This window comes from Rattus rattus, chromosome 1, assembly GCF_011064425.1.
Source record: "Rattus rattus isolate New Zealand chromosome 1, Rrattus_CSIRO_v1, whole genome shotgun sequence".
Lineage (NCBI taxonomy): Eukaryota > Metazoa > Chordata > Mammalia > Rodentia > Muridae > Rattus > Rattus rattus.
In genome coordinates, this window is record NC_046154.1 from 195,422,845 (window position 1) to 195,448,383 (window position 25,539).

The 25,539-nt window shown below is 44.2% G+C and overlaps 1 non-coding gene across 1 annotated transcript; it reads right to left on the reverse strand.

Annotated features, from left to right (window-relative positions):
* Positions 1-12,934: 12,934 nt before the first annotated feature.
* Positions 12,935-13,076, reverse strand: LOC116890512. Its single transcript, XR_004386695.1, has one exon. It is a non-coding gene; the product is annotated as a small nucleolar RNA SNORA48 (small nucleolar RNA).
* Between the last annotated feature and the right edge of the window lie 12,463 nt (positions 13,077-25,539).

A 25,539-nucleotide genomic window follows, 5' to 3' on the forward strand; every position in this document is an offset into this window, starting at 1 on the left:
CTCAGCGTTTCTGTCTGTCCCAGCCTCATGTGCACTGGGATTTCATGTGAGCCACAAAGCCCCTCACTTTGAATCAGCCATTCCTGAGTTCTGAGCACCTTGATTTCTGTCTGTTATGATTATCTCCCAGGCAGGAGCCAGTAGGATCCCCCTCTGGGGTAACTTTTTTTTTTTTTTTTTTTGGTTCTTTTTTTTTGGAGCTGGGGACCGAACCCAGGGCCTTGCGCTTCCTAGGCAAGCGCTCTACCACTGAGCTAAATCCCCAACCCCCCTGGGGTAACTTTTGTCCTACCGTTGCTAACATTCAGGTCCAGAATAGCAAGTTCTGCTCAATTCCCTCTGCTATGCCCCACCCTGCTCAGACTTTCCATTCGGTTCCATGGAGCTTAAGACTGTTTACAGTCAACCAAAGCTCACCAGACACTAGAGGAAAGCCAGTGCCCGAAAGAACAAAACAGAGAAGAGGGACTAAATAATGGTTCTCAACCTGTGGGGTACAACCCCTTCCCAATATCAGAGATCCTGCATACCAGACATTTACATTACAATTCATAACAGTAGCAAAATTACAGTTATGAAGGAGCAACGAAAATAATTTTATGGTTGGGGTCACCACAACATGAGGAACTGTGTTAAAGGGTCACATCATTAGGAAGGTTGAGAACCACTGGAAGAGGAAATGAAGCAACACAAAATAAAAATAGGAATTAGAATGAATGTTTTGGAGATCAGAAAGAATACCACATGTATGGAACAAGCAAAGCCTCTGTAATAAAGAATAAAGAAAAAATATAAATTATAAACCAGGTCATACTTAGAATGAGATTGGAAACTGGAAGGGAGATAGTGCCTGGGAATCCCATGAATAAACTGTTTTTCTGTAGATGACTTTCTGGTCTCGTGACTAAAGTTCCCAGTACCCTCAGGCAACCTAGGTGTTTGAGTGTCTTGTAATGCTATTCCTTCCTTCAATCCTAGTCTCTCTCTCTCTCTCTCTCTCTCTTGCTCTTTATTATTTTTTTTTGTTTGATTTTTGTTTGTTTGGTTTTTGAGATAGGGTTCTCTGTATAGTTTTGGAACTTGCTCTATAGACCAGGCTGGCCTCGAACTCACAAAGATCCACCTGCCTACACCTCTGGCTCTATTTTCTACTAGTAATAAATAATTAAAATTTATTTGGGTCACTATATAAGGATGGGGAGGGCAAGAAAATGCATGAAAGCAAACAGCTTTTGAAAATCCTTGATATTGTAAATCAAGATTCCCTGGGGTGCCGAAAGCTAGTCTCTGGTGTGTTTTGTCAGAGTGAAGATGGTGTTGTAGGCCTATGTCCTGTGGCTGTTGAGGACCCCAGGAGACCCCGGGTGGGCAGCTGCACTCCATTCATTACTTGGAGATGCTATGATCTGGCATACAGAAGACCCACCCTCACCTGTGTTGTGGCAGCAAAGTTTCTAAGAAAAGATTCAAAGGAGGTAGGGTGGGATAGCCCTTTCTGTTCACCTGAGAGAAAACCAGATGCTAAAAGGTTCTTTCTCCACTGTGGAGCAATCCTTCATCTAGATGGACAATAATTTTGTGACAAAAGACCAGCACCCCTAGCATTCTGGGTCAGATTTGCTTCCTGTCTTAGCAATCATTGACCCCAGTGCATACACAGCATCTAAATGAGTTGCACTGGGTTGGTAGGAAATGGCACATAATTTGAGTGCACTTAATCTAGAGCAGTGTATTTTTATTAAAAGATTAATGATCACTTTCTGGCTTTTTAGTAATCAGTAACTGCAACTGAAACTGTTCTCACTAAAAACTAGATGGAGATGCTGGCGAGCTGGGCCTTCTGCCACCATGCAAACGCTATAGACCAGGCTGCCCTCGAACTCACTGATGCATCATACTGGCTACCATCTAGTTGCTATTGCCTTTGGGATCAGGTTTACTGTAAGAATATTACAGGGGACCAAGCAAAAGGAATTATTTAGACTGCACTGCTAACCCCGTGCTGCAGTTTTGAGCAAGACTCAGAAGCTGGCTGTGGAAACATGGTGCTTGATCAAGTAGCCTGAAAAACATCCGTAGCCAGTGAGATCCTGCTGTGCATTGACACCACCACCCAACCCAGTGGCCCTCGGAATTCGCCACTGCTGCTGCACACTCACTCTCTCTGCCCAGTTCCTCAATCCCTGCGTTCCTCCTCTCCTGCTCTGCCTGTGGAAATCAACTAGCTCTCTGAAACTCACCTCCATGCCATCAGACCGCAATGTTCTTTCCTATTTTCTTCAGTAGTGTTTTGAGAGTGTTTCTGTTGCACTTTCCTGCTTGCAACTTTCTCTTCTACTAATCTTGAGAAAGAACAAGTCATGCATATTGCTGAAGGAGCTAGGGGAGGGTGATCAGCATTGAGAAAGATGGCCGTGTGGAAAAGGCATGGAAGCAATGCCATACACATCTGGGAGAGTCACTGAAAACAGTTGTAGAAGTAAAAACATTTTGGTACAAAGGATACTGAATGTTAAGACCCTTGTGTAGATGTGTTTGAAATGCGGAACCAGTTTTGCAAAAGACATGCTTGGTTTTAAGCTCTTAACTAGCTTTTGACAGCTTTTTATTTGGGGTGTCTTTGCACCTTTGCAGTCTAATGCTGTCAGTGGGCAATGTTGGTTCTGAGGTGTAAGCAACTCCAACTGCCTATGCTGGCCATTTAATTGTTGCTAGGGAACCAGAATGCCTTTGCCTTCGTAGAACTTATACAGACCCCAGACTCAAATAGTATCAAGAGCAGAGAACATTTATTCTGCAGAAATAAGCAGCGTGCAGGTGTTATCGCTGCTTCAGAATGGCAACCCAAACAGAGACACTCGAGCCCCTTTTATAACAGAATGGGTTATTAAATCTTTCCCAATGTCAAAACTGCTATGGGGACTCTGCCAGTCTTTAAGTACATAGTTAATTGCTTCAGAGAAAACAAACAGGCATCTAAAACCCAAAGCACATTCCTAGGGCTTGTAAAAACCATTAACCAAAGGACACAAAGAAGGAGCTAAGGATTTACACTCTAGGTTCGAGGACAGAAGATAAAATATTGAATGGGTTTATCTATTCAAACCTTCAAGGACAACTTAGTTGTGTTTTTAACTCTCCATGAGCCTGTAAACCTAGTAACAAATGATAAATGTTTAGCCAGATAATTACTCCTAGTGGATAGGCATGTAGAAAGTCTATTTTATAAACCTCTTATTCAATTTATTACCTGAATTTATGTGCAAACTTGTAATGAACTTTTTAAGGATTTGATCATGCACTGTGAAAGATGTACACGTGCTGAGAACAAAGAGCAGGGACAGGCCTCCTCCCCTCTTCCTGAGACCTCACCTTAGAGCTGCCAGGGCAATTCCTGCAGAGATAGAACAAAGGCCACTTCAAGGTAACTTAGACTTAAAAGAGAGGTAAACATTTTGTTATTATATTGTTAGAGTTAGGTAATCTAAGACCTCATACCCCATATGGGCTGTACTCCTGAGTCATGAATGATTAACTACAGGATAGGCTGCCCAGCACAGATGGCCTACTTATCCTGAGCTAAGGTATCTCCTATTCATGTGGCCATCTTTAAGCTGTTCCTCAAGTGATGGATTTTATTGTCTTCTTCCTGAACTTTGGGGTCTGCTACTGGTTCAGATGGTTTATGGCCTAGTTTCTGAGTGGAGACAAAATGTGATAAAAGGTCCCTTCAAAAGGTTTGGAAATTTAGGTAGAGTGGGCCTGAAGGGGCATGTTAAAGAGACTAGAGGAAGGACTGAAAAGATGGCTCAGAAGTTAAGAACATGCAGAGGACCAGGGTTTGCTCCTACCACATACATGGTGGCTCACAACCATCTGTAAGGTCTGTTCCGGGGGATTCACTGTCCTAATCTGGTTGGTGTGCACCAGGCACACACATGCTACACATATATTCAGGCAAAACATTTGAACACATAAAATAAAACTAAATCTTAGAGGAAAAAAGAAGAGGGTGGCAAGGAAAGGCTGAGGAAGATTAAGAAGAGTCCGGAGAGCTACTGAACAGCAAGAAAGAGGGGATTGAAGGGACAGGGTCAGACCTAACTGTTGAACCCCCAAAGCAATGGAATCTACAACTTAACCCCAAGGACAAGCAGAAAGTATTTATGAACACTAAACTGGGGAGTGATAGGCTCAAAATCTTTCCTAAAAATCCTGTATGATTGGACTCTAAGAGAGCTGCTATATGTCTGACATATCTGGGTGCCAGCGCATATTGGGCTATGGGAGGGAATAAGAGGCATCAGGAGATATTTCTTAAAGTATACGGTCAAGAGTTGGTCACTGCCAGCCAACCAGAGCTCCCAGGGACTAAACCACCATGGAAAGACTACACATGGACTGACTCAGGGCTCCAACTGCATAGGTAGCAGAGAACAGCCTTGATGGGGCACCAGGGGAAGGGGAAGCCCTTGGTCCTGCCAAGGTTGGACCCCCAGTGCAGGTGAATATGGGGGGGCAATAAGGGGATGTATAGGGGGAATACCCGTATGGGGGAGGGGGGGAGGGGAAGGAATGGGGACTTATGGACAGGAAACCAGGAAGGGGAATAATGTTTGAAATGTAAGTAAAGAAATATATCTAATAAAAATAAAAAAATAAAAAAAGAGTTGGTCACTATCTAGACTGTATGGTTATAAATGAAAGAGAAATAATACCTTTAATTATCAAATGTTCAAAGGAGCAATCACTTAAACTTTAAAATTCTCACAAAAGTCATATGCATAAATATACACTTTACAGATGAATAATAGGTGTACTGTATGGGGGGCAGTAAAGAATCATATTCAAAGAAGTGCTGGAAGTGGCTCGGGTTTAGTTCCAGGTCGTTTCATTCCTCTTTTGCATCTATCACACATCCTTGTAAAATAGAACTGGAAGGGGAATATGCTCTCTGGAGACTCAGTTCCAACCCTTGACACACGTAAGGTGTCTATCCATCCCAACTCTCACTCTACACGCTGTAAGGCATCCATCTATCCCTTTTCTGATTTCTGTTCCTCACACCATTCTGCACACTACATCTATCAATATCTATCTATATCTATATAGATTTATAGCTAGCTAACTCTGTATCTATATCTACCTATCCCTCTATCAATCTACTTTTCATCTATATCTATATCTATATACTTAAAGACGTGAGTTTTTAGGATACACAGTTGGCTCTGTGTTAAGAACACTTGCTTCTCTTGCAGAGAAACGGGGTTCAATTCCCACCACCCAGACGGTGGTTCACAACTGTCTGTAACTCTAGTCCCAGAGAATCTGACCTCTAAGGGTAGCAGGCATGCTCATACATGCAGGCAAAGCACTCCCACGCATCAAATAACAAAAATGCATCTAACAATTTTCTTTTAAATCTAAGCCATGAGTTTTGTTTTAAGATGTCTGTCTAGTGTAGAGAATAGCACTAAGCATCTGGAGAGTGTTCGTGGATAGACATCCCTGCCGTTGATAAACTCAGCAGGTCTTTACACCTCTCTTTATGAGCACTTTCTCAATTCTCCATCGTTTCTGTTTTCTTAAGCTTTCAGGACCAAAGCAAGTAGAACTTTGGCTGAGAGTCTTCCTCTTTGCACATTGTACTCAAATGTTTCCTTCCTACTTGAGTCATGTTATAAAAGCCTCTTCTGGATTTACACAATGACTGGGTATTTCACATTAAGAAATATCATTGTGAAATTATAGTGCAATCTCTAGGTAAATTTTCAAACATGTTATGAAATCCAGTCTTGTTTGCAAATGTTCTGAAATGTTCCCATTTTTTGTTTCCTGTTTTCAAGATTTCGTTTCTGTGTTCTGTGTGGTCGTTGTATCTGAAGTTCCGCATAATGTTTTCACTTGTGTCTACAGAACAGTAGACTCATTAAACTCACTTTCACTGAACTAAAAAGTGTTAAGTTCAACTTCCAAATGAGTTGCAATAAGAGTGCAAACTGTGGGGAGACTGAGGAAAGGCAAACTTAGCAAGCACCATAAAGTGATTTACCTTCTTTTCTTCCCCCTTTTCTTGGTAGTTGGGACCAAATCCAGTTTTGTTCATTTCTCAACACCCATTCTACCACAGAGCCACATCCTTAGTCAACTTCTTAACAACAGTAATTTGTATCTATTCGTACAACAGAAGATGGCCACCTCCTCCTTTTAGACATCACTCTTAAGTTAATTGGTCAATGATAATCAGAGTAATTTAAGGTCCTTTGTTTTCAGATTCTTAGGATGAAGCACAGGTCCCCACATACACTGGGCAAGCAATCCACCACTGCACTCTTGATAGCTCCTAGGCTGGTCAGGTGCTTACTTTGACCACTTCTCTCTCCCATCCTCTCTCCTACAGCTCTGGGAGGTGTCTAGTTGCCTGCATGGAACAGTCTATGTCTTAGTCAAGTGGAAATTGAACTCACAAACACAACACCATTTATACATCAAAAACAAAAAACAAAAAACAAAAAACTGGGGCTGGAGAAATGGCTCAGTGGTTAAGAGCACTCTCTGCTCTTACAGAGATCCTGAGTTCAATTCCCAGCAACCACATGGTGGCTCACCACCATCTGTAATGGGATCTGATGCCCTCTTCTGGTGTCTGAAGACAGCGACAGTGTGCTTATATACATAAAATAAATAAATAAATCTTTAAAATGCAAAAACTTCTCTTTGTTACTGTAACTGAAAGGCAAAGGCAAGGGTCCCCAGGGTGTCTTAGGGCTGGAACAAAAGCTGACAGTTGTGAAACAATGGAGTATTGGGGGCCGGGGATAACTTTCCCTCACAGGTAGAGGCACCAGACAGAAAGAACAGGTTAGAGCCTCCAGCTCCAGCCTCTTCTTAAGCTGACTCTGCCTTGGCTGCAGGGGCTGCCCTCTGGAAGCTTGTCTAGCACCTGGTCATTTATCCCTTGTGTCCCCATCGGGACCTGTTTTACCAAGATTCAACCCTGGACCTGCACAGATCTCAAAGGCATTAGCTCCCTTTGTTAGGGGCCCAGTGTCGGAGGCACATTGCATTTGTCATTGTTCAGATAGGAAGAAAGCATGATGCACACGCATGGTGACTTATTGACGTATTTACATATTATCTGTGTAAAGGACTGGGAAACCCCTTAGTTCTGTCTCCTCTAGAAACCAGTAATTTTTTTTTTTCGGGGCTGGGGATTAGAACCCAGGACCTTGCGCTTCCTAGGCAAGCGCTCTACCACTGAGCCAAATCCCCAACCCCAGTAAATTTTGTTATATAAAACATCCTATCAAAATTAAAACACAACTAAACATCAAAAATAGGAGGAAAGAACACCTTGGACATCTTGTGTCACCTCCTTAGTCCAACATGAAAAGGGCTACAGCAAGCCCTAGAGGCCTTGGTCGGATCTGGAAGCTTTATGGACGATGTCATTTGTTTTATACTACATGGTTACACTCAGCAAGATGGTGGTGAATCCACTTGGTGTTCCCCTCTTTATACTATCACTAGCAGCAAAGATGGTGGTGAATATACTTGGTGTTCCCCTCTTTATACTGTCACTAGTAGCAAAGATGGTGGCCCAGTCACATGGCTGCCTCCGTCTTACAGAGGTAGCTGCTAATGGTAGCAAACCACATGGCTGTTTTCTGCTCATGGTGAGCTCCTCCTCATGGTAAAGTGATCCCACACCCCATCGGCACAAGGCCCTGTGGGGGTCACACATCTTGGAGATGGTATGTGGACCATTTACTCCTTTTTTCTTAAAAAAGACACCTTAGATAGTGTGGACATAGGCAACACGGCCGGTGGCAAGGCAGGTAGGCTTAAAAGAGCACAACGAAGAAACTGTGGAGGGACTTCAGGTGTCAGCAGGATCCACAGGCACCTGAAAGAGCAGCTACAATCTGTGAGGTTTCCCTCAGATTACTTTTAGAAGGGGAGGGAGAAGAAATGTAGCCAGCATCTGATTTTTAGGTCAAAACAATAGTGGGCCTGTCTCCCTTAATGATTTGGAAAAGGGACTGGGAAAGGACGGGAGGTCCATGCTCGGTACCTCACAAGGTTTTGTCTGTCTCCACAAAGGTAACTTCCCACTGAGTGGGCCTGTTTGTAGCACCTGGAATTGGCTTACCTGAGGAATGAGGTAACATTGCTGGAGTCAAGCTTTAAGCTAATAGTACATTTTATTTTCTGTTCACAGGTTTCTACATGAACAGTTTAACTTGCTTTCCTATGGTACACAGACATTAGGGTTAGAAGAAGAGTTGTCTAAGGGGTCCTTCCTATGACACACAGACATTAGGGCTAGAAGGAGAATTGTCTAAGGTGACCTTCTTTGTTAGAGAGAAGAGAGCAAAATTACCTTCCATTAAGCCTGCCAGGTGACACACTGCACCTTTAACCCAGCACTGGAGAGGCAGAGGCAGACAAATCTGTGAGTTCCAGGGCAGCCTGGTCTAGCTACATAGTGAGTTCCAGGACAGCCAGGGCTACCCAGAGAAACCCTGCCTCAAAACATCCCATTTCAGTATAGGCAAAAGGTGCCAATAGTCACACGTCTTCCTGTCCTTCTAGGGTTTGGTCTGGTTATACTTACTTTATGAGTCAATGTTCCACAGAAGAAATCCTGAGAGGAGGTCTCAAAAAAGAAACCATCTAGGGGTCTTGATCAAGGTCATTCTCTCTGCCAGTTAGAGAATAAAAGGCAGGAAAATTCTTGCGTGTGACAGGTAGCAGCAGGGAAAGTCTGAGTTTCAGAAAATAGGAGCAGACAGAAATCAGGTAGTCAAGGAAGGCTTTTATTGGGTTCAGGAAACACTGACATACAGAAAGCACACAGAGAAGAGACCCTCTGTAAAGTCCTAAGCCTTAGGCATGGCTCTTTTGACAAAGGCTAACTAGCCTAGACATGAGGGCTGCTGGTACTAACAGTACCACGCACGGCTTCTGTTAGAGTCCACAAACACTCCTAAAAAGAGGCTGTTCCTGCAGAGCCTGACTAGAATTCAGTGCTTTGGGAGAGTGTTACAGCCTGGGGCTGCTTACCTTTACGCAATCAACTACTTTTAGCCCCGAGCAGAGCCATTCCTTGCCCACCTCTGTGTTGGAACTAAGAGATAAAAACCTTGGGAATCTATTTACTTGGGAGATCCACTATCTTCCACCAAGCCCAAAACTAAGAATTCAGATAGCATTAGGCAGCATCTTAGAGTCACAGACAAGCTTCCCCATCTTCCCATGACCACCTCTTTGATGTGCCCACCAACGTATTTAAACTTACCTTGGTTTATGTCTTGTCTTATGACACCCAACAAACAAAAATATTAAGTGTAGCTACAAACATAAAGTAATGTGATATAAACCTGAGTTATGAAAGTTACAATATTAAAAACCAGGAAACCAAGAACTGGGCTGAGGCTGAAGCTCGCTGGTCAATGCTTGCGCAGCACTTGTGCAGCCCTGGCTGAGTTGCTCAGCTCTACACTTGGAGGTAGCAGGACCTGAAACCATGACAGGACTGAAGGTGTCTTTCCTGAAAGTTAGGGTAATTCCTACTACTGTTACTCAATAACGCTGCATTCAGCCAAACTTCTTTCTAAGACAGTGGTTAAAGAAACTCGAACATTTCTTTCTTTCTTTCCTTTTATCCTTTTAAAGATGTATTTATTTTATGTTTATGTTTGTAGCTGTCTTCAGACACACCAGAAGAGGGCATCAGATCCCATTATAGATGATTGCGAGCCACCATGTGGTTGTTGGGATTTGAACTCAGGACCTCTGGAAGAGCAGTCAGTGCTCTTAACCACTGAGCCATCTCTCCAGCTGGGCATTTCTATTAATGTACAACATTAATGTATTAATAAACAAATCACTAAATAAATCACCTGGATGGTTATCAACAATTATCTCTGTGGTAGATAAAATGAACATATATATTTGCATCACAAGATCATTACAATGAGAGCAGAATGTTCATGATTTTTAAAACATTTTTAAAAGAAGTATTCTATTTTTATTATGTGTATGTGTGCACCTCTGTGTGGGTATGTGCATGTGAATGGTGGTGCCCATGGAAGTCAAAAGAGGGTGTTGGACACTCCCCACCCCTGCCCCTGTGCAGCCAGAGTGACAGGCTGTTGTAAGCTGTCAGTCATGGGCACTAAGACTCAAACTCAGTTACCCTGCAATAGCAGCAAATGCTCTTAACTGCTGAGCCATGTCTCCAGCCCAAACTTCATGTTTTGGTTGATTCATAGGTTCTTAGAGGGGCGATGGACTGGAAATCATTCATTGAGAAATTACTGTTAAATCTGAAGAGAAGCAATAGATAAACATTCCTAAGTGTGACTATGGTTCTGGGATGATGAGGAGGGAAAAGATACCAAGTGTACAAAATTATTTTTATTGCTTATATGGGAAGACAAAAAGTAAAGGCAAATCTGACCTGACCTTTCGATTTCTGTGGGGCAACAACGAGTGATGGAGGCGAGCAGGAGAACCTAGCTCTGAGACAGCAGCCTGAGACAAGTGGGTGTGGATGGAAGCAGCTAGAACCTGGGGTCCTTCAGGGAGGGGGTGGAGCTACAGTTCAGAAAAGCTAAAACATTCGTTTGTAGGTTCGCTTCTTTACCATTTACTCTAAATAGGAATTCCCATTTTTAAAAGAAGAACCCACCATTCCCTTTTGATAACCTTTCCGAGAGGGTAAAAGGGACCATCAGGAAGCAACAAATGGCAGTTGGCGCATTGATGAGAAGTCCCCATAAAGGAGAGTTACACTGCCTAATTCTTGGGCACGTTGAATCATCTCCTTACCATCACAATATGCTTGATTTTTAAAAGAAACTGTTAACCCAGTCTCCAAATGTGTTTTAGCATTTTGCATTTCCACCATCAGGCTGTAAAAGTGGTTCTTTTACACTTTTCAGCGTGCTTGAAACCACATGCTGCGGGCAGCCTGTTTCATTCTAGCCATTTGAACAGGTGTGCAGTGATGTGTCATGTTTTGAACTTTCATTTCTGTAGTAGCTAATGATGTTGACTGCATGTGCAATCCACATGTTATTTGGCAGTGTCTATAGAAATACTGTCCCTTCAAAGGAAGTATTTCTTTTCCTTTTTTATTCTCTTTTAAAAAAAACTTTTATTGATTCTTGGTGGATTTCACACCCATCATCCTGGTCCTGCTCTTCTCCCCTTCCCCTCACATCTGCCCTTCACCCTTGCAGTCTCCCCTTCCCCCAAGTAAAACACACAAACAATAACCAGCCGACAAATACAACGAAGCACAGGAACCATCTCATCGTGGAAGCTGTAGTGTGTAGTGTTTGTGTGCCCCACAGTACACCCCGCTTCCACACATCTTCCCCTGCAAATGTTCATTGCAAAGACTCATGGGTCTGGTTAGAGATCTCTGGTTTCTGTGACACCACCAATATTGGATCCTCATCGGACTCCTGGTTATCATGTTGCTGCGCTGTGTCATGGCGATCCTTTGCAGATTTTAGGGCGGGCCAATTCAGAGCCCTGGATCTGATTCTGAGTGGTAGCTTAGTGACCAGCCTGTAGGTTCTCCTTTATCGCACCACTAGGGCGAACTCTCCAGCACCGTGGCAGCTAAGCCACCAATTGGCAGGAGGCAGGGTCATGCCCTCTGGGTCAGGTCACCCACACCCAAGCCTCCAGATTCAGCCCTACTGTACTGCTCACTCAAGGGTCAGGGTCCACTCTCCCGAGTACTGCGGCCTGTTGGGGGCTGGGCCAGCTCTTCTCATAACCCCAGGAATGACTCACCTGTGCCTTTGCGATCAGGGCCAGCTCCACTCTGTGGCCCAGGTGAGGTACAAGACCCACTTACCGGTTCTCATGGCCCAGGGGTCAGTTCTCCTGATTGCCTCAGGTGTTTAGGTGGTATAGGGGGTAGAGAGCATCTCCTCTACCCAGCCTCAACTCCACAGGCCACTTCAGACCAGAGGAGTGGGGAGCCTAACTCTTCTTTGTTTATGACCCAGGGCCAGACCACCTGAACCCCAGCCATCAGGGTTGGCTCTACTGTGCTGCTCAGGAGTGCAGGGCCTACTCTCCCAAATGCTGTGTCTAGAGAGAGTAAAACGGTGTCTTGCTGTCATGACCCCAAGGACAGCTCACCCAAGTGCTACAGATGGTGAGGGCAAGGAAGGCAGGGCATCATCCCTGCACCCACCCCAGAGGAGGTGCAGGGCCAGCTCTAGCTCTCTGGGCTGGCTAACCTGCACCCACATCACTAGGGTCAGCTCTGCTGTGCTGACCAGGTGAGGAGCAGGGCCGGTTCCCGAGTGTTGCAGCTGGTAAGGGGCAGGGAAGAGATAGTTCTCCTGAGCTCATGGCCCTGTGGGCAGCTTTCAAGATTGTCAGAGGTGGGAAGCTGGGGGCAGGGGAGAGTATCACCTCTGCACTCATGCCACCCCATGGCAGACCAGGTCTCCCACACACACCCTGGGGGCCAGCTTATCCACACCCCTGCTACCAAGGCCAGCCTCCTGTGCTGCCCGGGCAAGTGCTCCTGCCTGTGAGAGACAGGGCCAGCTCTCAGAAGGACACATCCAGTGAGAGGTGGGTCCAATTATACAGAGCCCCCGGATATCCATGTGGTTCTTGCAGATCGCCGTGACCAGGTACATTCCCATGTTCACATGGACACTGACACAGTCTCCTGCCACTGCACAGCCACGGACTCAGACATAGCCTTTAGCAGCAGCTTGGCTTGGGACCCCAGCATGGCCCCAGGTGGTGGGGCTGGTCACTCACAACAGGCTACCCTTCTCCGGCCTTGGGTCTCCAGGGAGGGTGTGTCTGTGAGTGGCATGGCAGTCCACAGATCTTTGTCTTCCTCCTCCTCCAGGCTGTGAAGCCTAGATTTAATTTGTTTTTATTTTAATGAGTCCTAGGCAGAAGACAGGTTTGGCTGCCAAGCCAGGCATCAATCTAGGATGAACACAGGACTGCACCCTCTACCTGACTGATGGAAGAACAACACCATTAACAACAAGGTGCCTCTTTGCCCATTGCCAGGGGGCTTGGGGGTTATTATTTCTTATTGCTGAGTTTTTAAAGTACTTAAACAGGTATTTGCATTGTGCATTACAAGTAAACATTTTCTCTTTTGTTGTGTGGCTTGTCTTTCCTAACACCAGCTGTGGAAGAGTGACAGGTTTTAATTATCATTAGATCTAATCTATAGCTTGCTTTTATGGGCTGTATTTACTTTAGCCCAAAGATTATTTTTTTTGGCTCTGTTTTCTTTCAAAATTTTATTTAAGCTTTAAGTTTCACATTTGAGTTTATGATCTATTTTGAGTAAATTATATGCACATATGAATCCAAATCCACTTTACACACACACACACACACACACACACACACACACACACACACACACACAAAACCATTTAAGCTTACTAAGTAACCAGAAATAAAACTGTAATATCAACTGCAATAGCAACTTTGTCTCTATGGTGACTGACTGAAGGTGGTTTCCACCCTTCTCTGTAATGCTGGGGTGAAATTAAGTCAGAGCGATACATAACTGAGCTGTGGCTGGCTGTGCTGGTTTTTTTTTTTTTTTTTTTTTTTTTTTTTTGGTTTGTTAAGTTTTCCGCCTCTTCCTCTTCGCTATTTTAAGTCATGAGGGATCTTCCTCCAGCAGAGCCTTCCATCTGAGGACTAACAATATCCCAGAGTTCCATCTCCCTGTGTTTTAGGCCCTGTCACTCCATTTCAGAACCACAGGTGAACATCCTGCTACTGTAGGGACACAGTAGGAGCCTAACGAGTTGTTTGCTGTCTCTGTTCTTCAGTTTAGGCTTTGTTTCTGTCAGCGGAGGCCTCTAGCACACGTACTGCCCACCCATCCTCTGGCCTTTGGTGGCCGCTTTCCTATGCCCCTATGAAGGATTTTCACAACACACTGAAATTTGTCACAGAACAGTGACAATTTTGTACTATTTTTCACTTTGACAAGGTTTTTTTTTTTTGGTTCTTTTTTTTTTTTTTTTTTTTTTCGGAGCTGGGGACCGAACCCAGGGCCTTGCGCTTCCTGGGCAAGCGCTCTACCACTGAGCTAAATCCCCAACCCTTTGACAAGGTTTTGATGCAATTTGTGTCCACACATGTAGGAGAAATAATTTTTAGATTTATTTTAATCAATGTTTCTGTCTCTTTCCAAAGTGTACAGAGAAGACTAAAGAGGTTCCAGAGTGTTATATTGATGGCACTTTTATTATATATCGCCATTTTTACTAGAAAGATGCGGAGAAAAATTAATCCTTTTAATTTTTACTACAAAGATGTGGCGGCACACACCTTTAGTCCTAGGATTCAGGAGGCAAAGACAGGTGGCCCTGTGAGTTTGAGGCCACACAGTGAGTTCCAGGACGGCCAGGGCTATGTGGAGAGACCCTGTGTTAAGCAAACAGCGCGCTGCAGTTTGGACTTCTCATGCTCTGCAATCAGAGTCTCTGCTGTGAACCCTTACATAGTTTTGAAGGGGGCCAGGACGTATGAATGGTTTCCTACAGTTTGCACACCTATGATTTTTCTCCATTGTGAATCTTCTCCTGGCCTCTCAGGGAACTGAGATAAAGGTGTTGTTACACTGTGTAGAGGCACACAGTTTCTTCCTTACGTACTGAAGCAGACCTCTGTGCCCTAAAGGGCTCCTAGGTGTCCTACATGTGTTGAGTTTTCTGCAGCTCCTCACACTGACCACTGAGAAGAGCTGGAGCCCCTCCTTCTGGACCTGGCGTCTCTGCTTACCTCACACTTAGTGATTTGCATCCTGTCTGAACTGCAGTGATGGGTTTTTCCCCCCTTAAACTTTAATAGACATCTCCAGTGTTCGAGTTTCCTTGTTCCCTGTGCCTTCAGGAAGTTCTTTGAACTAACAGAATGACCACACGCCTCAAGAGGGGCTGCCTCTTTACTTCTACTGTCGTTGCCCATTCCCCTTGAGTAAGAAGCTTTGACTCTTAAACAAACACAGTGAGTGTTTGGATGTAGACTTTCTCTGCTACTAAATGGCCATTACATTTCAATTAAAAATAGGTCAGCTTCTCTTTACCCCAATCTATAATGGGCGATTCCTTCTGTTTCAATGGTGAGAGCAGCTGTGGCCTCTTCCTCCCCAAGAAGGCCTCCTTAACTCTCTCTGGTTTCTACATCGTTTTTGTTCTGTTTTTTTAGTTAGGGTCTCCAGTAGCTGGCCTTGAATTGCCTCTGAAGTCCAGGCTGGCCTCAAACTCTGGAACCTGTCTGTAGTTCTATGCTTCTCTTGTGTTTCCTTTCTTTTTTCCTGGTGTGTGTGTGTGTGTGTGTGTGTGTGTGTGTGTGTGTGTGTGTGTGTGTGTGTGTGTACATCTATGGAAGTCAGATGGCAATATTAGGACCTCACTGATTTCCCTAGCTTGTTTTACCAATGACCTGAACTCCAGGAACCCACTGGTTTTGCCTCTCCTTCCAGCACGGTGATTACAGGTTTGCACCACCCTGCCTAGCTTTCTATGTGGGCACCGGGCATTGAACTCAGATTCTCACGCTTGGGTGACAAGCACTTTCCCAACTGTGCCACCTTCTCAGCTTCTCTTAGCTGAGTTTCCTTTTGGTTAGGCATTGAATTCTTTAGTTATTTCATTACTGCAATAACTTGGCGGGATTTCTGTATGTAATGCTCGCTGAGAGCCTGTGGAGGAGAGGGCCTTTCCAGGTTTTGTTGGGGAAAGGACAAGATTGGTATGGAAGGATTCACCTTTGTCATCTCCACTGGGGCTGAATGGGAGCCTCAGTTTTCAGTGGTCAGTCCTGGGTTACCACGTTGATGCATGACACAGCAACAACTCAATCAGCATCCTGGCAACAGAGAAACAAGCAGAAAACCTCTTCCATAGTCTTTAGCAACAGTTGCGGCTCGGTGGCAAAAGGACCATTTATTGGCCCTTCCTAAGGACGAGTATAACAAGAGTAGCAACAGCTATGGGAAATGCATCAGTTTGGGAGCTGTCTGGGGTGCAGCTTCAAGATAAAGCAGGAGGGCTGGAGAGGTGGCTCAGTGGTTAGGAGCACTGACTGCTCTTCCAGAGGTCCTGAGTTCAAATCCCAGCAACCACATGGTGGCTCACAACCATCTGTAATGGGATCTGAGGCCCTCTTCTCGTGTGCCTGAAGGCAGCTACGATGTACTCTTCTAAATAAAAAAAAATCTTAAAAAAAAAAAAAAAAAGATGAAGCAGGAGCCCAGAGGACTGACACCCTATGTAAATAAGAACCTTTGTTGAAGACATAGGCTGTGAGATGAAGAGGAGTTTGCAGAAGAACAAGCATGACTTTCTAATAATTATGGTCAGTAATTGTGCAGCAGAGGAGGAAAATAAAGGAGGGTACCAATCCAGATATAAAAATTTGAAACCCGCAAGTTCCCAGCATCATCTTACCATGAACGAGTCATCTGCAGCTGAATTAGCACCTTTAGAAATCACAGTTCCTGTGTGTGATACAAAATTGGCTCCAGGTGCCTTGCTGCTATGTCCCTAAGCGATCTCTTCAGAATAAGCAGCTTCACCGGCTGCTTCTGACTTGCAGTCATGTGATGCCATCTATTCTTGATCTGGAACTTTCCAGGTCCCAGAAATCATGAAAATATATTTAAAAGATGATGCATCACTCATTTATATTATCCTATTCAGTTATTTATATTCTATAAAGCCTATTTCTCCAGTGTCCACTTCACGGCTTCACTGAAATTACACTTTGAAGACTCTGAGATGTTTTCAACAATTTGTAAATGACCCATGACCAAGGCTATAGAACTAGCGGCTGAGGCCTGGTAAACTCACTAGTGTCTACATTCCCGAAGACAGTGACTCACATCCCCAAGTATATATCAATAGCCGGCATCTTCCATGGAGGTGCAACGCTCAGTGGCTGCTTCCTCCGTACAGACCAAATGGTGACAGTCTGGCTCCTGCAGGCCCAGGACAGGCAACCAGAGCTGCCGTGACTTCACGGTTATTGCAACTCTCATGTGCCTAGAAAATAGTGCTTCCCTCCCACTTTAGATTTTGTATCTTCCTGACCCTTCCTCCTCAGTGTCCCAACAGCTAAAAGGGGCTGAACATTCGATATTAAGTTACTCCCTACACCCCGAGCAACCAGGAGTTTCTCCATTAACAGTCATTTGCTACAAAATGAAGCTGAGAATAGAATTTCTTCCAGGCCACAGATAATTTTAAAGGGTGTGTGTGTGTGTGAGTGTGGTGTGTGGAGGTAGAAGAGAGTGTTAGATTCCCTGGAGCTGTGGTTACAGAAGATGTAAGCTGCCCAGTGCTGGTCCTTGGAAAGAACAACATAGGCTTTAACTGCTGAGTCATCTTTTCAGATTCCCACGGTGTTTGGTTTGTTTGTTGTTTGTTTGTTTTGGAGACAGGGTTTCTCTGTGTAGCCCAGGCTGTCCTGGAATTCACTGTGTAGCCCAGGCTGGCCTCATAGATTGACCTGCCTGTGCCTCCCCAAGTGCAGGGTGTAAAGGTGTGGGTCCCACCACCCAGCTTACTTATCCACCTTTGAAATCTCTGCGGATCCTGTGTTGTGATGGCTAATCTCAGATAGCAACATGACACACCTGGTAAGCAGGAACTTCACCTAAAGAACCTTCTCCCTCAGGCTGGCCTGTAGGACTTTCCCTGGGACATTTTGATTGGTAATGTTGGCGGCCCCTTCGATTTCAGAGACTATCTTGTACACAGTCTCCACTTTGTACTGAGCTAACTTCTAAGAATGGCCCGGAGGGACTTACACAACACTATCTTACCCTACGCTTTGCTGGTCAGCATCTGGGCAGGACTGAAACCCTGCAGCTGGTCTCTCACCAGGCCAAGCCATCTAAGTACTGACAGGTAGTAACCCACTTCAGATGTCAGGTGTGAAAAATGGTTAGAAACATACAACATGCACGTACCTGATTGGCCGCTCCTGTCATACCTAATTTATGGTTTTTTGCGCTGTGTTGTTCCCCCTGCCCCACCTCCCAATGGTTTAGATCCCAAACCCAGCTGTTTCCCTGATATATCAGTTTCTGAATAGAGACATTTTTGTTGGCTTGAACTTGGTTTTCGTGGTGGATTATTTCCCAAACTCTTGGATCCTAACACTGATGTACAGCTCGCTGTGACAGAAGTGTGCCTAGGCAAGTAGGCCTGGGCTCTGTACAGCTTGCTGTGACAGAAGTGTGCCTAGGCAAGTAGGCCTGGGCTCCGTAAGAGGTAACTAAGCCAGGTGGTGGTGGAATGCGCCTTTAAAGCCAGCACTTGGGAAGCAGAGGCAGGTAGATCTGAGTTCAAGGGCAGCCTGATCTACAGAGAGTTCTAGGACAGCCAGTTCTATACAAAAAAAACCCTGTCTCAACCTCCCCACCTCTCTCATGCCCCAAAGAAACTGAAACTGAGCCAGGAAGCAAGTCAGCGAGCAGTTTTCTTCTATGGTTTCCTGCCTCTGCTCCTGCTTGAGCTCCTGCCCTGATTTCCCTCCAGGGTGGAGTGTTACCTAAAAGTATGAGCCAATAAACCTTTCTCTCCCTCAGGTTTTTTAACATGGTGTTTATCAAAGCAACAGAAAGCAAACAAACATACTACACTAAGACTGGCTGCAGGAAATGATTGTGTGAAGGTACTTCCTGCCAAGGCTGATGACCTGTTTTGTCACTGGAACCCACAGTGTAAGGAAGGAAAGATAAGTGATTCCCTTAAATTGTCCACTGACATCTCCATGTGTAGTTGTGGCATATGTGCTCCTGAACATGTTACATACTTGTGTGTTGAGCACACACACACACACAACACACAACACACATGCACACATGAAGAAGGCTGGAGGCTGGAGATAGCTTAGAAGTTAAGAGCACTGACTGTTTTGCAGAGGTGCAGGTTCAGTTCCCAGCACCCACATGGTGGTTCACAATCATCTGTAACTCCATGACCTCTTCTGACTTCCATGGGCACCAGGCATGCACATGACACACACAGTCACATGCAGGCAAAACATCCATGCATTTAATTTATTTTAATCTAAAAGCAAGATTGGTTATACATGTATACAGTGGTATTTGGACATGATCCCCATATGGATACCAAAGTTCATAGATATTTAAGTCTCTTAAAGGACTTCTTTTAGTATTTTATGTGTTGATATTGCAGTAAGAATTGTTTCTGTTTATGTAGGTCTCCCAAAGTAGCTTTAGTCTCTTAATATTTTTTCTAGGTATATTCTTTTTTTTTTTTTTTTTTTTTTTTTTCCGGAGCGGGGGCCGGAACCCGGGGCCTTGGGGTTCCTAGGGCAAGGCCTCTCCCCCTGAGCCAAATCCCCAACCCCTTCTAGGTATATTCTTGACTGACAGTACTTTGAATATTTCACATCATTCTTTTCTTATATACAATGTTTGTGCCGAGAAATTTCATAATCTAACAGGACCTCTCTTGTACATGTTTTCTCTCGATCCTCTTAAGTTCCTCTCTATGGTTCTGGCAGTCTGACTATGGTTTATTCCTGTGAAGTTATCCGAGCGCCTTTCGTGCATGTGTCCATCTCTCTCTGATCTTCAAGTAGGATCTCTGCTTCCTCCTCACCCTGCATGTCAGTAATGTGCCTGTTGTTCAGTTCCTTGGTGCCACAGGCTCTCCTCATTGTTTGTCCTCCTCTGCCCTGGTAATTTCAAAAATTGTTGCCTGTTAGTTTTCCTTATTCTTTTTTGTTTTTCGGAGACAGGGTCTCAATATGTAGCTCTGGCTGTCCCAGAACTCTGTAGATCAGACTGGCCTCCATCACAGAGATTCACCTGCCTCTGCCTCCTGAGTTGGGATTTCAGTGTGCCCGGCAGGTTCACTGAATCTTTATTTTACCTCATTATGGTTTGGATGAGTGTTACCAAAAGTGCAAATATTAAAGATGTGGTCCCCAGTGTGGTGCTACTGAAAGACCGGAGAGACTGAAAAGCAGCTTACAGGAAGTTCTTTAGTTCCCTTAACCTGAAAAGGGAATGGAGGATGTATGTCATCTGATCTCTTCGCTGCTGCCTGCCTTGTGTAGATGATTTACTTCAACATGTGTTGCTGGGAGCTTAGCCCAGGCTGGGTCCTCCTGAAGGACACTGGTAGGGACAAGACTTGGTCTTGCAAATGTAGAAGTTGCTTTCTATAATAGCATATGCCTATCTGGACTTAAGTTACTCTGAGGCCAGACTCTGAGGCTACAGGTCTCTGGATCTATTGACACTTGTTGCTAACAACAGGGTGATTAGAGAAAGGATTTATTGCTAGGGCTCCCTGCTCTGGTCAGGCAGCCAGAAGCCCTTTACTGCCCTGGTTGCTTAATTCTTTGTGAACGAAAGAGGAAGGAAAGGAAAATAAGATGCTTTATACAGGCAAATATGCACAGACACATATACATTCACAAATACATTTTCATTTTCATTCGTATGCTCACACATTAACACATTCACAGTTTTGTTGGGCCCAGGCACCTGTCTCATACTCTCCACCACTACTCATGCATGCTTACACACACACACACACACACACACACACACACACACACACAAACACACAGACATATACACATGAATGGATAGATGGGGCAGAGACACCCAACCAAACCATCTAACCAACAACTTTACTTCTTTTCATACCTTCTTAGATAAAAACTTCTTTAGAAAATTACCTCAGAGATAAAATGGGAATTACAGAGGATGCTGACTTTAAGTGCAAAGCAAGAGTTTCATTCTAATATGTTCATTATAAGTTCAAAGGAACAGTTTCACATGGCCTTGCCTTATCATGGTGCACACTTGTGGCTTTATCCTTGGACCTAAATGTTTTTCCTTGAACACAAATTTGGCCCAAGTCTATTTCTCTTTTTAGTGAGGAGTGGGCACATTCTATTCTTGATTCTGAGATTAGTACATCTTTTTAGCAAAGCAACTAAGTCCATCTCTTAAAACTTTCTTCCTAAAATTATCGAAATAAGGAATTCTATAGAATCATTAATTCATCTAAACAGCATTAATTCATGGAAGTTCATCTTTATGTTGACATGCAGGAAATCTGATCAACAGGGTGGGCTAATGCCCAGGGATTATTATGTTAATAATGACCAAAAAGGCATATCAGCTGCAAGAAGCAATTCTGGGATGGAGTCTCTTTGGGACTCTGCCATCAAGCTCACCCATGGCACACCATGCAAAAATGGTGGGCCACCTCCAGGAAGGCCACCTGCTAGCCTCAGCCTATTCTAGATGGCCCCTAACTATATGAACTCCACCATGGCCATTCAGTATTAATGCCAGAGATCCAAAGCCATAGGACTGTCTAACCTTGAATAGAAACATCAAAAATTGTAAGCCAATTTAAAAAATGATGCCTATATTTTGTTATAGTTATGCAAAGCTAATACATGCCTGTTCAAATCTGCTACCAAGGGGTTGGGGATTTAGCTCAGTGGTAGAGCGCTTGCCTAGGAAGCGCAAGGCCCTGGGTTCGGTCCCCAGCTCCGAAAAAAAGAACAAAAAAAAAAAAAAATCTGCTACCAAATCCCTAAGGCAAGATTTTCAGTACAGTGATAGATTCTTTAGTTTCATGACAGCTTTGCTCTTCATTACACTTTTTAATCTCTGTTGACATTTGCAGTTTCTTCATATATGAATTTCCTGATTTTTCTTAGTTGTCTGTGCTTTTACATTTGTAAAGCATCCTTGTGATAATTTTGACACATTTTTCAAGTTGTCTTCTGGAAACGAGAGAGAGAGAGAGAGAGAGAGAGAGAGAGAGAGAGAGAGAGAGAGAGAGAGAGAGAGAGAGAGAGAGAGATTGAATATGCTTAGCCCAGGGAGTGGCACTATTAGTGTGGCCTCGTTAGAGAAGGGGTGGCCTTGTTGGGAAAAGTATGTCACTGTGAGGGTGGGCAATGAGACCCTCCTCCTAATCATGTGGGAGCCAGTCTTCTAGCAGCCCTCAGATAAAGGCTTCTCAGCTCTTCCTGAACCATGCTAGCCTGGATGCCATGTTCCCACCTTAATGGACCGAACCTCTGAGGCTGTAAGCCTCAATGAAATGTTCTCCTTATAAGAGTTGCCTTAGGCATGGTGTTTGTTCACAGCAGTGAAACCCTAAGAGAGAAATTATTACCAGAAGTAGGGTATTGCTGTGATAGGCCCAAGTGTGCTTTTGTTTGGAGGAATGTGGATTTTGGAACTTTGTAGAGCAGCAGAATGCTTTAAGTGGGGCTTGATGGGTCCTAAGTGGAAGCATGGAAGATAGTGTTCCTGAGTGTTTTGAACTATAGGGACCTAGCTCAAGAGGTTTCAGAGGACAAGACTTTTAGTGTGTGGCCTAGAGACTGTTTTTGTGATGTTTTGGTGAAGAATGTGGCTGCTTTTTGCCACTGTCCAAAGAGAAGGCTAAGGTAAAGAGATTTAGAGTAATTGCTTTGACAAAAAATTCTCAAAACAGCCTGGTATAAATTCTGTTGTGTGGTTACTAAAGTTCACTCTTACTAAAAGATTTTTAATGAAAAGTAGCAAGCTTAAAGAGAAAAAAAGTACAAAATGGGGCTGGAGAGATGGCTCAGCGGTTAAGAGCACCCGACTGCTCTTCCAGAGGTCATGAGTTCAATTCCCAGCAATCACATGGTGGCTCACAACCATCTGTAAAGAGATCCGATGCCCTCTTCTGGTGTGTCTGAAGACAGCTACAGTGTACTTATAATAAATAAATAAATAAATAAATCTTTAAAAAAATTACAAAATGTATGGATCAAGGAGTAAAAGGGCACCAGGAAGTGCAATGGAGCTAAATCCTACATTTCAGGAGATAAACAGACTAAAGGGTTGGTGACGTTGGGGCAAGATCCCACCCAGTTAAGTAAGGAGCACCACAGAGTAAGTGCTAATAGAGAACAGCTTAAGTCCAGGCATGGCGGGACATACTTTTCAATCTCAGCACCTAGGAGACACGCATGCAGAGCTCTGAGTTCAAGGTCAATCTACAGAGCAAGTTCCAGAATAGCCAAGGTTAGGCAGTGGGGGAGTTGTAAAACAGAAAGCTGGTGATAATGTAATAGAACAAGGAGGCATGTCCAAGAAGCAGCAGAACTTGGCAGCTTTGGCCATGTGGCTCTGGCTTTAGAGTGAAAAATAGAACGAACTACTGGGACAATTGATGCTGGTTAACTGGAGCTAAGAAATTAGTAGTGATTAAGAAGAGACCAGCATCATTGAGGTGAAGTCTTCTGGGAAATGAGATAGCCAAGGTTGTACTTCGTGCTGCACCTGGTAGTGTGTAAGAGTCACCCAAGTGGTACTGGTTTTGAAGGCATGAAGGGGTCATGGAGAGCAGCTGAGGCTTGGCACTGTGAGAGGCCAAGGAAGACCATTGGTGAAGGCACAGCCTCAGTTGCAGTGATGGCCCAAGAATGAATGGGTCATGCCAAGAAATTGAGGCTTGGCACCATGAAGAGAGCCTATAAAAGACTATTGGTGAAGCCCAGTTGCAGCAGAAGACTCCAGAGAGTTAAGAGATGCCAGTATTATGGTATGATCACCAAGAACAGCAGCAGCAATGGAATGGAGTCAACCAGAGCCTGGAGTGCTATAAAGTGCAGTACTGAAAAAGTGACCAAAGCTCTTTGAAGGAGCCCAGAAGATCAAGTGTGGATCCCAGATATTGCAATAAGTGGAAGTTGCCTTAGATAACCCAAGATGCTAGCCATGTCAAAGCATGGGAATACCTGCTGAGGAAAGCTGCTAAGAGGGCGTGGAACCAGTCCAAGAGAATGAAATTTGTTGCTAGTGAATGACAGATCTACCAACAGCAGTCAACAAGCATGAAAGGAGTTAGAGATCTGAAGAGCCAGCCCTTTGACATGAGACATAGAGACGTGGGGTTTGCCCAGGTGGTTTTCTGTCTTGTTTTGGTCCAGTATTTTTGACTCTATAGGGGATTACAGTTAAAAGACTGCATAAATCTTGGAAGAGACTTTTAACTTTGGATTTTTTTGTTGAGACCACTATAAAATATGGATACTTTTGAAGTTGAATTAAATGTATTTTGCATTATGCTATGGTTAGGTATGACCCCCAGACTCATGTTTGAAACAGGGCTATAGGGGCCAGGGAGTGGAATGTGGTGGTTTGAATATGCTTGGCCTAGGGAGTGGCATGATTAGAAGGCGTGGCCTTGTTGGAGTAGGTGTGTCACTGTGGGTGTGGGCTTTGAGACCCTCCTCCTAGTTGCCTGGAAGTCAGTCTTCTTCTAGCGGTCTTCAGACAAAGATGTAGAACTCTCAGCAACTCCTGCACCATGCCTGTCTGGATGCTGTCATGCTCCTGCCTAGACTATGGACTGAACCTCTGAAGCTGTAAATCAGCCCCAATTAAATGTTTTTCCTCCTAAGAGTTGCTTTGGTCATGGTGTTTGTTCACAGCAGTAAACCCTAATTAGACAGTATGCATGTGTGCACTCCACCTCATCTTTCACTGAACTCAGTACTCACTGAATACCTAGAATGGCAGGCTAGAAGGCTCTGACCTTCCTCCCCAACCCTGTGCTAGAGTTACAAACATAAGCAACCACACCACATCACCCCTCACTGCCAATTTTTTTTAATGCTAGTGCTAGAGATTTAAACTCAGGTCTTTACCCTGTATGGCAGTCATTTTACCAACTAAGGCATCTTCCACGCCCATCTTTTAAATGAGCGTCTTGCCTTTCTGTTGTAATATAGCACCATGACAAAAGCAATCTAAGAGACAAAGGGTTTAGTTTTGGCCCGATGTTCATGTTCAACGTAGAGGACAAAAGATAGCAGGAGTTTAAAGCTCATCACCTTGCATCCAATCAGAAAGCAGAGATGAATGTCTGTGCTCAGCTACCTTCCTTTTTATTCAATATGGGACCATAACCCATGGAACTGTGCTACCCTCTGTGGGAAAGTCTTCCTACCTCAACTCACCAAATCAGGACAATCCCTCAAAGGCATGCATGCCCAGGGCCTTATCTCCAAGTCCTAGCTCAAAGTGACAATTGGGACTAATCGTCACAGGTCATGTCTCCACTCTTGTCTTAATTTTTGTTGAGATTTCAGTATTGAAGAAATCAACCATTTCCCCCAGACTTTAGGGTCTAGTTTTATATAGGAAACTTCCCATAGCCTGGATAGAAAGTCCGGGTGTTTTGAAAGCGTTTTCTGGGAAGGTGACCTCTTTGGGCTTGTATGTGTCCTTTAAACATAGAAATGTGTTAAGATTTCAATTCAGGTTGCTTTATGTTACGGTGATCACAGCACAAGAGCTGCACCTAGTGTCTACATGTGGTACTACTGATTTGGGTATATTTTCCTTTCATAATTATGCTAGTGCTTGGACTCAAAGTAGTATTTGGAGAAAAAACAAGGGAGGGAGGGAGGAAACAAACTAGATTCTCCTGGGAAAGAAATAGTCTGACA